A 12064-nucleotide genomic window follows, 5' to 3' on the forward strand; every position below is an offset into this window, starting at 1 on the left:
GCATGCCACGCCGGCCCCCGCCGGTCCCGCTGCCGCATTAACTCCTGCGTGTCCGGAGCCCCCGCCGCCTGACGCGCGCGGCCCAGAGGAGGGAGTTGGGTGGGGCCGATGCTGGAGCCTGAGCTCTCCTTGTCGTTGGACCCCGGCTTGGCTGAGACAGCGAGGAGGGGGCCCTGCGCCCGAGCTGAGAGGCGGACTGGGCGACTCTGCTCATTCTCCTTCTGACCGTCTTGCAGAGGCCAGGAGGACAGGAGGGAAATGCGGCCGCTGTTAGCGGATCGCTAGGACTCGTGGGCACCAGCGTGTATCCGAGACCACATTTTTGCTTGGCGGTGCTATCCTCGAAAGTTTACAGTGGACTAGGGAAGGTGCGGGTGGGTTCGGGTTAGAATTTGTCCACGGACACAAGCCCCTGTCACCCCAGTGAATGGAGTGGAATAGCCCCTGGGTTCTCGTGCCTCTCCAGCATTCTGGAAGAGCCCGTCCTGTGCTGGGTAAAGATCGGTCTCTCCAGGTAAGAGCGAGGGAGGAACTACCCCTCAGCCCTCACCCCCACCCCGTGGGTTTTACCCCGCAGACTGGCTATCCTGAAGACCGGAAGGAAGGAGAGCAGGGGCTACCGCCGGGTGGCTTAGGAAATTTGGGCCACTGCCAGCAGCGAGGGCACAGGAAAGCCGGCCTCCTGCTGGGGCGAAGGCTTCAGACCCAGGTCTTTGAGGGGACCCACTTAGAATGGACCCCAGCCCAGTGACAGGCCACACCCTACCGATGAGCTTCATCAGGGCCTGCCGAGCTAGTAATGGTGGTGGTGGGGGACACCTGTAAGGCCTGGTGTCCTTGGGCTGCCTTCCTGCACCCACGCTTGAGCACAGGGCCCCTGACCAGACAGACATGGACCCAGCTTTCTGGCCCTGTCTTTTCCAGGGGTGAACGTGGTGCTGACTGCCACGCCTGGAGCCTTTGTAGAGCGGGCTCCGAGATCTGTGTGTTTCTTTCCACAGAGGGATCTTCACTTACTCTATCCAATAAGCACACATTAAGTTCCCATCCAACCCCCTCACCGGCCACCCCTGCTATGGGACATAATGGCCTCAAGGATCTGAGAGGACAAAGTTGAAGCTAAAGAAATAAATTTTAGCGTTTCAAGGCAATGGCTGTACCGTAGAAATACAGCAAGAAAATGGCATTATGGGCTCGAGTTATTCATGGAAGGTTTTATGGAGGAGCTGAGCTTCCAGCTGAGCCCAGCTGGAGGAATAGGATTTGAACCAGCAGAGAAAATGGGGACCAGCAAGGCAGGAAAGTGGAGACAAGCAGAGAAAAATGGGTTGCCTGGAAAATAGGGGGCAAGGGAGGAAATTTACAGAGCACTATCCGACACGGCCTTTCACATTCCTCTCCCTCACCCCCGCTCCGAGCTGACTTACATCCCCGCTCCGCAGACTGAGGGACGGAGGTGCAGAGTGTGTGAGGAAGCAGCTCATCTACAGGCAGTTTGAGGCCTCTGGCTGCTCTAGAGCAGGTGAGTGGGCGCTGCTGCTGAAGGCTCGGCAGGTGAGCCGTGGCCCAGGACACAGTGCTTTGGGATGAGTGGGCAGAGCAGGGGCCAGGGAGGGAGGTGGCTGCTGAGGGGATGCAGGAGTTGCAGTGAGAGAGTGCAGAGCAAATACCTCGGGCTTTGGAAGGAACTAATTGAGCGAAAGTGCGAAAGTGTTCACAAGTTGACTCAAAGCTTTTGAGCCTGAGCACTTGCGTCCTTTGTCAAGAAGGCAGAACCATCTTCCCAGCCGGAAGGCCTATGTCAACATACAGAGACTGAAGAGGAAAAGGAGGGGAGCTGGCCAAGCCTTGGAGCTCCCAGCTCACCCCAGCACCCGCCTCCCTGGCCCTGTGCACAGGTCCCGGCTCAGTGCGCTTTACTGAGGCCCCGACGGCCCCACACAGCACCCTGTAGCTGAGTATTGAAGGCAAAAGTAGGAAGAAAGCAAAGCGTATTTGCAAAGTGGCTGATCCCTGAGTGGCAGAGGCAGACCCATACCCCGCCAGGTGAGCCACTGGGGCATTGCCAGGGCTACGAGAGAGCCTGGGGGAAGCCCGCTCTTGAGCTGACTCCAAATTATTATAAACCTGGGAGACTCAGGAAACTGTAGAGGTCCTAGCACTAGAGACCTGAGTTTTAAACTCTGCTCATCCATGTGTTCTGTGTTGCTTCAAGAGAAGCTCAAAACTTGCTGAGCTCTGATTCCTTCCTGTGTTAAAAAAGGTATTAATTCAAGCTGGACATGGTTCACACATCTGTATTCCTAGCTACTCCGGAGGCTGAGGCAGGAGGATCTCCAGCTTAAGGCCAATCTGGGAAACTTAGATCCTGAGATCCTGTCTCAAAATTAAAAATAAATAATAAATAGAAAGGGATGAGATTGTAGCTACTGGTAGAATGCTTGCCTAGTATGCACAAGCCCCTAAATCCAACCCTGGTACTGCAAAAAAAAAAAATTTTTTTTTAAATTCAAGTAATAGAAGTTAACATTTACTGAACACCTGCAAAGGTAATGATTTCATTTATGCATCATCATGCTGAAAATTTCACCAACTGCAGGACTCAGAAAATAGGGGGAAAACAAGGTCAAAGCCAGGCATGGCAGCACCTGCCTGTAATTCCAGCACTTGAAGCCTGAGGCAGGAGGAACGCCATTGGGGGTTCAGGACCAACCTTGGCAAAATTAGGAGATGCAATCTCGAAACAGCTAAACAAACCAAATGAACAAAACAAAGCAGCAAAATCAGGGTCAATATTCACAAGTAGTAAGTACATCACAGAGCTGAGACCTAAACTGAAGGCCATCTGAATGCAGTCTAAACGTGATGCAGCTGTGGGTGGTGAGCTCGGTGCCAGGCCCCCAGAGCCTCTCAGCAAACGGCAGCCACCTCTCTCTGCCTGGCTCCCATGGCTCCTGTTCTGAGGGGATACTTTCCTGGGAGAAGCGGGGTGGGGTGGGGGACCTCAATCCCCAGTCCTCTGAAGCTCTTAGGTAGTTACTCAGAGGATTTAATGGCTCTATTATTGACCTTTTGCCCTCCAAGTTTAGTCTCTGGGCTTAGCCAAGCAAAATATCCTGCCAGGAAGCCTGGGACTCTGTGACATCAGATTGTCCCAGGAGAGAATGCCAGGACCCCTTCCTCCCAGAAGTATCCTGAGTTCAACCACCCTGGGCTCTTCAGGGGAGGGATCTGGACTCTGAACTGGTGGGTGTGCTGTTTGTGTGGTGGGGGCTGTGCGGAGAGAAGCCTGGTAGATGAGGAAGGAAGATGGGGTGTGGTGGGACATCCTTTGGGGGATCCTCTGTGTTGAACATGGCTCTGCTAGCCTCCGGCTCAGCAGGTGCGGAACAGGGCCTTGGAGTCTCTGAGGACTGTGGTCTCAGTGGTGACCCAACTCAGGAAGGTGGCCCTAGAGCAGGGGTCCTCTGATGCCAGAGTCACCCATAGAGTATGCAAATCCCACCCCAGAGCAGGTTCCATAGCTCTTGGAATCCGCAATGCAATAAACGCTCTGGGTGAGTCTAACTCAGGTGATTGGACGGACCTTGCTTTGGGACATGCTGGCCCACCTCTTCCGGCCTGGGCCCTCCAGATACCGAGCTTTGTCCTCTGGAGCACTGGGGAACAGGGACAGGACGAGACAGAAGCATGTGCCCAAGGAAGCTGCTGCAGCTTGATCTTTGGGATGTCTTGCTTGGGGGACAGTGGCAGCTGGGAGTTGTAGAGTGTTATGTGGGGAGAGAAAGTCAGCTTGCAAATGCCAGGAAGCATTTTTATGTAAGCATTTTGGATAAACTGAATGGAGAGAGGTCGGGAGAGAGGGACCTGGATTTGCAAGACCTGTGTAAATTGTTGTGATCTTTTAGTGCTAAATTAAATATCACTGTTGGGGTTGATTTTATATTTACGATAGTGCATGCTTTTTTTGCCACACAACTGTGATGTTTCTCTGCCCTCTGCCCTCAAGGAGCTCCCAGGATCCACAGATACCCCCGGAACACACAGAACCAGAAAGGCAGGGGGACCTACACTGCAGAGACAGAGCTGTGTGGAACGGCAGGGAGTCCCCAAATTTATCTTGGATTATATCCTGGAGGAGGCATTGCGGGTAAGAATTCGTGTAGGATGAATCTGCTTCCGCCCAGAAACAATGTGATAGTGGAAATAACGTTCCTCACCCAGGTCTCGGGACCCACCTCTTTAAAGGCAGACACATCAACACCATATTTAATCAAAGGTGAATGGTACACCTGTCCTTTGTATTTCCTGAATTGAAACTGAGTATCTAATAGGGTAATCAAATCCCATTCTGTGTAGCTTAACATATTCAAACGGTCCCTCAAGGAAATGCCATTTGGGAAAAGGGGAGTATGGAAAAGACTGGGGAGTTTCTCCTCCCCCCGTAGAGGTAGAGGGAGGCTCTCAGAGGTCTGCAGCTGGGGGCAAGGGTTCTATGCCCATGGCACCCTGAACACAAACCAACCAGTGGCCTCCTGAGCAGCATAGCTGGCCAGCTCCAAAGTGGACATCTGTCAGGGAAGCGTGCCACAAGGACATCGGAAGTGGGGGACCTCTGAGTGGGCTTGGAGTAGCTGAACTGGGGCGCCCCTTGGAATTCTGATATAGAAAGGCTCTCTGGAGAGGACATTCTTCAGGAGGTACCGCAAGTCAGGAAGAATGCTAGGCCTCCGAAGGCGCTTGTCCCAGTTCCCAGGAATCCTCCATCCGGCCTGTGCTCCTCCTCCTGTCGCCCACAGCCTCTCGCGAGTACTTTGTCCCTGAGTGGTCATCACCAGTTTCCCTGCTACGCCGATGGTTTTGTGATGCAATTTGTTTCATTATTACTTTTGTTCCGGTTTCACGTAAACGTAGGCATGAACACTTAATCATGGTGTTCCAGGTACCGTGTATCTTTCCAGGAGGCATTGCCAAACCTGGGTTTTGTTTTGTTTTGTTTTGTCCGAAAGCCCTCAAATAAGATGCACATGAGGTATATCCATGTTGAGAATAAAATATTTTCTCAAATCCAGACTTTATACTTTGTATGGCTTCTGTGGACTGCCTGCTTTTCCAACCAGACTTTATTCATTCCTGAACATTTCATTTCCAAAATGGTTCACAGGGCAAGGAAACAGGGTCTCTGTGTCTCCTAATCCTGTCCTCCTTTCTTTGCACTGTTTCTGACCCCTATATTTTCCTTCTTATTTTCTCTCAGAAGAGAAGAGATCATTTCCCTCTGGTCTTACTTCCAATATCTGAATTAATTCCAACATAAATCTTAGGGCTTGTAGGGTTCTCCACAGATCATTCCTGAGATTTGTCCCAGCAGCTCCCACCTAGGTCTGTTTTTGCCTTCTATCTTCAGGGTTTCTTTGGGGGTGGGGGGGTCCCAGGGATCGAACTCCGCTCCTTGTGTTTGTGAGACAGGCGGTGGAACCACTGAGCTAAATCCCCGGCCCCTTATTTTTGCCTTCTAAATTGGTATTTCAGAAACACTTTAGGGGTGTGAGTAGGTGACAGATTCCTGAGCGTGGTGCCCCCCCCCATGAGGCTCAAGCTACATTGTTTCAAAAGCAGATACTTTGTGTCAACTGACCAAATTGTGGAAACACCATGGTAGATATCGTAGCTCCTGCTTCTATTGAGCCTGTCCATCTGGCCTTCCCTATTCCCAGCATCTTCACCTTCCACAAAGTGGGCGGTCTTTTTCTTCACTCCACCCTCATGGAGGAGATAATTTGAAGGGCCGCAGGAAGTTATTTGCCTCTCTGAAGCGTTTTCCAACAGTATAGATCGCATGAATCAGATCTCCCGTGCAGATGATGCCACATTTACCAAGAGATCGTGCAATCGGCGAAGGAAACTTGCTTCTTATGTATATGGCCATAGCCACGCTTGTACATTAGCACATTTACTGACTTCGGGTTGGGGTGCCCCATGCAGTATGTGGTTCCACAGTTCTCAGCATGTCAGCGACAAATGCCAGTTTGGATTCTGCAGGTACATAGAGCTTGCCAGCTTTTCTTGCAGTCCTAGCCACTGGGATCTCAGTCCTGCACATCTGTCTATACTCCTTATGGTAGTGCCTGGCTTTTTCACAGATGAGCGTCCTCCTTGCCTTTGAAGCATTTGGTGGGGGGACAAACTATTTCCTCAGGTATTTTACCTTCAGCTCTGTGAAATGTCTTTGCTTCTTTTTCTTCTCCTCGATACCCGCTGTGGTCCCGGCCAAGGAAGCGTTCCGGGTGCCTTCTGACCAGCTCCTGGAGCGGTTCGAGTACAGCAGTTCTGAGGAGCACACGTGGAGGGCACCGCTATGAACCGTGGAGAAGCCTCAGCCCCTTCCTGGAAGCCTTCTCCCGTCACACCCGACTCTACTTCTGCTCCGTTTTCCATCTGTAGGAATAGGTGTGCTTTGCACTACTTCATGCCTATTTTAGATCTGTGGCTTCTTGCCTGAAAGCATACTTTTCTAGGTATTAAATGAGTAACTCTCCCAGGGAGACGTATCATTCATTAGGACATTTTTGGAGTACCAGGGGCGGACCTTTCCCACGGCAGGCTTCCCCTCGTCTCTCCCTGCACGGCACACAGCCCTCCCCTGCGTGCCCTCGTCCCTCCCAGGCCCGAGCCTCTGGATGAGGGTCCCCACCTAGGAGCGCCCAGGGCAAGGGTGAGTGAGCCACGGCCAGAATCACACAGTACAGCTGAGTGAGTGGCTTGGCTCAGTTTGACAAGTGTTAACCACTAAGTCCAGAGCACCCTGGACTGCGGCTTCATCCAGGCCTCTCACCTCCGAGGAGCACAGCCAGCTGCACGGCAGAGGGCAGAGGGGCAGGACTAGAACTCGATGATGCAAAGGGTGCCCAGGTCCCAAGGAGCAGCCCGTGCTCATAGGACCTCAAGAATGAAGGGCTTCTTTGCTTCGGGCCCAGGTACCTCCCTGCAGGGCAGCCCGAGGCCAGCAGGCTGGGACCCAGATCCCGACCACACACTGCACAGGGCAGTTGGGAGGGCTGAGGAGCAAAAATGGAGCGGCTCTTCCCAAAGGCTGAGCTTGCTCCAGTACCCCCCCTGGGAGCTGCCTCATGCTAAGCCCCTGGGTGGAACTGGCCCGCACCCCTGTTCTGGGCAGGCTCACACTGGCTCGACCCCCGGCTGGGTAGAGCCCCAAACTGTTCTCAGCCCCATGCCCTCCCATTCCAAGTCCAGTGGGGATTTGGGTTTGGCAGATTTGTTTCCTTCCCCATTTCCCTCCCAAACTCTCCTCACAGAAGAGAGATTCCCACAGCCCCTGGAGCTGTCTGTGGAGGGATTAAAAGCACGACTGTGAGAAAGCTCACCCTTCTGTTTTATCCTGGCATCTCATCCCACAGCCACGTTCCTCCTGAGTGTGACCTCAGGGGACATGGAGAACGGCTTATCTCTGGTCACCAGTCGCTGTGCATGAGCACCCAGGGATCTTTGGTTCCTGAAGTCTCTTCTTCAGCACATTAGCCTAGCTGCTCTGTTCGAGATTTTTAATTAAAAGGAAAGTTAATTAAAAGGAAGTTAGAAGGAAAGGGGAGCAAGAAGAGGAGAACCTCACCTCCCCAAACCAAGGGAGACTGACACCCTGAAGTCAAGAGATGAGGGGTGACCCCTCTTTGCAGGCCAGGGCCTGGGGTAGAGTCCAGGTCCTCTGCCCACTGCTGTGTCCTTCTGCATGAGTGATCGATGAGTCAGAGCCTCCAGGGACCCGGCCTGTGCCTCCCAGAGGGAAGAGGGGTGAAATGGCCTCTGGGTTCACCTGGGCATCTTGCCACAGAAGAGTGGGATTTCCAGATTCTAGATCAGAGAGCAGAAGGCTAACAGCCTGGGCCCAGCTCTCAGCCTTCCCTCTCTGCACCCTACAATCTCAGGGACAGAGCATGGGGGGCTGGACTGAGTGACTCATGCATGTCATTTTCAAGCTGCTCTCTCTGCACAGAAAAGCACATTTGGATCCAGGTTTTAATTGTGTGTGATTTTAGCTGAGATGGCGTTAATTTATTTCCTTTGCTACTTCAGGGCTTCCTCCTCTTCCATCACCGTGAAATTATCTGGAATGTATCTTTCTTTCTTAAGGACAAGGAGACAATGCTGATCTGGCTCCTTTTCCACGGGTTGAGGCTCAGGACATTTTAGGGGCTGCCAGATGGTGTGTTGTGGGTGCTTTGGGATGCAGAGCCTGTGATCTCCTGCTCCCTGCCCTCTGCCCTTCCACAACTGCAGTGTGAAAGGAAAGACTTCACGCTGCCCGCAACTTGGGGAGGACCTTGGACAGCTCCTGCCGGCAGGGAGCTTGGGGGCCCTCTTCCTGGCTCAGCCTTCCCTGCCAGGGAGCACCCCAACGGCCATAAAGGACTTCTTGGAGGAAGGGGACAGTGTTAATTAAAGCAAGATGGGGCGAGAGGCCTCTGAGGCCCTGATAGGCGTCCTGAAGGTGATTTTTGTTGTGTTGTTTTTGTTGTTTTGAGACAGGGTAGCTCTTCGCAGCTTGGGCTGACCTCAAAATCATGGCAATCCTTCTGCCTCAGCCTCTCGAGTGCCGGGATTACAGGCGTGCATCACTACACCCAGCAGAAGGGGACTTTAGTCAGGAGAGGTCCTATCATTTGAGAAAGCTGTAGGGTCAGGATGAATCTTACAATGTGAAGGTACTACAACATATTCAGCACAGTACCGGTGTTCTACAAGAAGCTTAGTGTGTTACCATTGTTCCTAAGGTCCCTGGTGCCCCATGTCTTCCACACCCTCTGTTAAGAAGCTTTGGCTGTTGAGATGCTAATTTTCTAAAGGCACTTATGGACTGGCAAATCTCAGTCCCCAATGCCCGCTTGTTTGATAGAACTTATTTTTCAAATGTGACCACTTGCCCTGACACGGGCTTCGTTTGCTCTAGAGGGAAAACTAGCAGAGCTCCGGGCACACAGTAGGGCCTCAGCAGGCTTATATGGAAGGGGAGGGGCACTGGTCCACGGGCTCTGCTTGGGAGCCCCAGCAGGCAGGTGAGGTGGCATCTGGAGGAGGCGGGGGCTGGACAGTAAAACTCTTCAGTGAGCCCTGAACCCTCTCTGGTCATGTCCTTTATGCTCTGATCTCCTAGCACATGATGGTAGCTTAGAATCATCCCGGGCCACCCTTCTTTCTAGGGGTTTACTGGGGGCCGGCATCACTTGCCTGACTAAAGTGGCTTCCCTGCACTCCCTAGGTTCCCTTGAGTAGCTCCAGAGTTCACAGAGCTCTGCTGCCAGTTGCCTCCGGTCGCTTCCCAGCTGTGTCAGCCCCAGCCCCACTCTCTGAAGGTCAAGAACGTCTTCCTTTCTCATCCAGGGCCCAGCCTAGACCTAGTGGCCACCGCCAAGCATGGAGACGCCGGCGGTTCCAGATGGGGATGGTCCATTGGCCACAGTAAACCTGCTTGTCATACAGCCCAGCAGTTACCTTCCCAGGCATTTGTCCCATGTACACGAAAAACTGCACATGATTGTACGTGGCGGCCTTGTTCGTGATAGCCTTAGATCGGAGATAACAGAAGCGTCACTCGGGAGTGAATGATTAGACAAACTGTGGTACATCCGTGTCGGCAAGGACTAGCAGCAACAAAAAGGATGGACTGTGGGTGTGTACATCAACTCGCATAGGTCTCAAGGGCATTATGTTGAGTGAAAAAAACTTTCAAAGGTCACACAGCGCATGATTCCATCCCTGTGACATTCTCAGAATGAGAAAATTATACAGGGGCAACAGACTGAGTGCCGGGGCTTGGGGAGGAGCGGTGTGGAGTGACCGAATCTGCGACTGGAATAGTCCTGGGCCGATGGCGGTGAAGGCGTGAATCTGCACGCACGACGAAAGTGCACAGAGCTAAACCCATTTCTCAGCTTTGGTAGTAATTGCACTGCAGTTGTGTAAGATGGTTACCACTGGGGAAAACTGGGCCAAGAGTACGTGTCCAGATTGCTCTGCTGTTTTGTAGAAATATGCACCTATTGTCCAATGAATTTATAATCATTTCAAAATTTTTTTAAAAATTTAAAAACTTCAAAAACCTTTTATGTTGCCACTCTTCCTCGGCCCTGGGTCTGCCTTTGATCTCTGGCATGGTTTCCAGGGTGGTCTTGGCACCCCGAAAGTCCTGATCTCCTGGAAGTCCTGAATATCGTTAATACAGCTAACACGCTTTAGTTCTCCTTCTAACCCACAATGAATCCATTTTCCCTGAATCACCATAACCTCATTTGGGAGCCCTAGGTATTTCTAGCTTGTGTCTCCTCTTGGGGTATTGTATTCTAAGTGGATTATCTACCCTGTGAAACTACTATAAACTTATTTTGTCTATTTGTTTACCCTAAGCTTAATCAGCTTCACCTTCAAGTTTGAGAAAGGCCCTGAATTCAATTACCAGGGAACTCGGGTTTTGCTGCTGCTGTATGTTGGAGCCAAGTCTGCATTCCCTGAACCTACACTGCACTCCTGTGGCTGGCGTGGAGTACCCAGTGCTCACTGCCCTCGTAGGGGCAGGGGAAGAGCTGGAAGCCCTTCTAACACTGGACTCATTAAATGCCCTCGCCTGCTCCCCGAATCGGCAACCCAGGGGCTCGGTTCAGTCTCCTGCACCTAAATTTATTGAAGAGAGAGATGCAAGACTTTTCCTGTTCCCGTTCACTTCAATTCCCCACTGCCCACCTAGGCCCACTGCCCTCTTTTGCAACCTGATCTCATAGGGGCTCCCAACAAGGTAGACAATTAGCCAGAGGTGTCCTAGCCTTTTCCCCATCTCCTTACAAATACCTGGACAGAGCCCCTGTGTTGTAATAAGGGACACCGAGTCCCCGCAGTGGTTCAGGGCACAGCTGGTCTGCAGCCCACTGTGGAGTCTATGCCACCTCTCAGGAGAATGGATTCCCTGAATCTGTTTCTGTTGCCTATTTCTGGTTTGTTTATTGGGAGAGTCATGGGACGTCACCTGAGTTACCCCAAGAAGTTTAGAACCGGTGCCCTAACTCCCCACTTCCTGTAGGTCAGTTCTTCTGGAAGGGCTGAAGGGTTAGGAACAGCCTGAGAAAAAAGGGAGAGTCTCTGGCTCTTCTGAGAGTGGCTTTGCCTTTCAATGCTCTTGCGTTGTGGAGTACCAGGTCCACATTCCAAAGGATGGGCTCCACCCCGCAGGAAAGCCAAGCCTGTGCGAACGGGACTCTGGGCAGTACTATGGGAAGATGGGAAGATTCCCCAGTGGCTTGAACATAAACACGCACCCACGCACCCACGCATGCAAGCATGCACACCTTCTTCTGAGGTGGGCACACTAAGAGCTAGAGAACAGCTTCCAGTACACCAGCCAGAGCCCCGTGAAGCTTGCCATGTCCTCTTCCCTCTGAGGGCAGCCTGGCGCTTTCCCTGTGGGGCTTTCCCAGGCAGCCTGCAGCTTCTCTCCCCATCGGCCTTCCTGAAGTTGTCTCTGGCCCCTGGGTGCCTGGGGGAATCACTTTGGAGGTCTACTTCTGGGGACCCCAGTCCCAGCCACTCAGATGGAGGCCCTGCTCTTCAGATAAGCTGGGAGGGCTGGTGCAGGGCAACATTGTTCCCCTGGCTAATTTATTTCTTAGGTTTGTGGCTACTCGATAACAGCAGTAAAAACAGCTTATCAATTGGACCCCAGCTGTAAACTGCAGGAACATCCTGGATACAGCAGCTACTGCCTTCCCCAGGCAGGTCAGGGCCTTGCTTCTCAGGAGCCCAGACCCAGGGCAGGGCAGGGGTAGCACAGGGAGAGTTGGCGTCTCTCACTGGGTGCTGTCTCCACCACAGAAGGGTCAGAGAACCACTGTGCTCCTCAGAGCCTCTTCAAACAGAGAGATGTTTATGTCTTTTCAGGGTGGTTCAAATTACAAGCAGGAAACAATAGCCCAGGGAAAAGAAACCAAGGGATACAAGGTAGGGATGGGTTTTGTTTTTGTTTTTGTTTTTATTTCTATTTACTTTTTTTTTTTTTTTTTTT

General features: G+C 52.2%; 1 long non-coding RNA gene and 1 pseudogene across 2 annotated transcripts; one reads left to right on the forward strand and one right to left on the reverse strand.

Annotated features, from left to right (window-relative positions):
* The first annotated feature begins 16 nt into the window (after positions 1-16).
* Positions 17-5224, forward strand: LOC117285602. Of its 2 annotated transcripts, XR_004516683.1 has the most exons (4): positions 17-514; positions 1443-1522; positions 4010-4150; positions 4669-5224. It is a non-coding gene; the product is annotated as an uncharacterized LOC117285602 (long non-coding RNA). The 2 variants fall into 2 exon arrangements; XR_004516682.1 differs by having other exon boundaries at positions 20-514; positions 4010-5224.
* Positions 5225-5515: 291 nt separating this feature from the next.
* On the reverse strand, positions 5516-6471 carry LOC117285516 (annotated as a pseudogene).
* Positions 6472-12064: the final 5593 nt, after the last annotated feature.

The sequence above is a fragment of the Fukomys damarensis genome, unplaced genomic scaffold (assembly GCF_012274545.1).
Source record: "Fukomys damarensis isolate Sample0158 unplaced genomic scaffold, DMR_v1.0_HiC HiC_scaffold_11, whole genome shotgun sequence".
Lineage (NCBI taxonomy): Eukaryota > Metazoa > Chordata > Mammalia > Rodentia > Bathyergidae > Fukomys > Fukomys damarensis.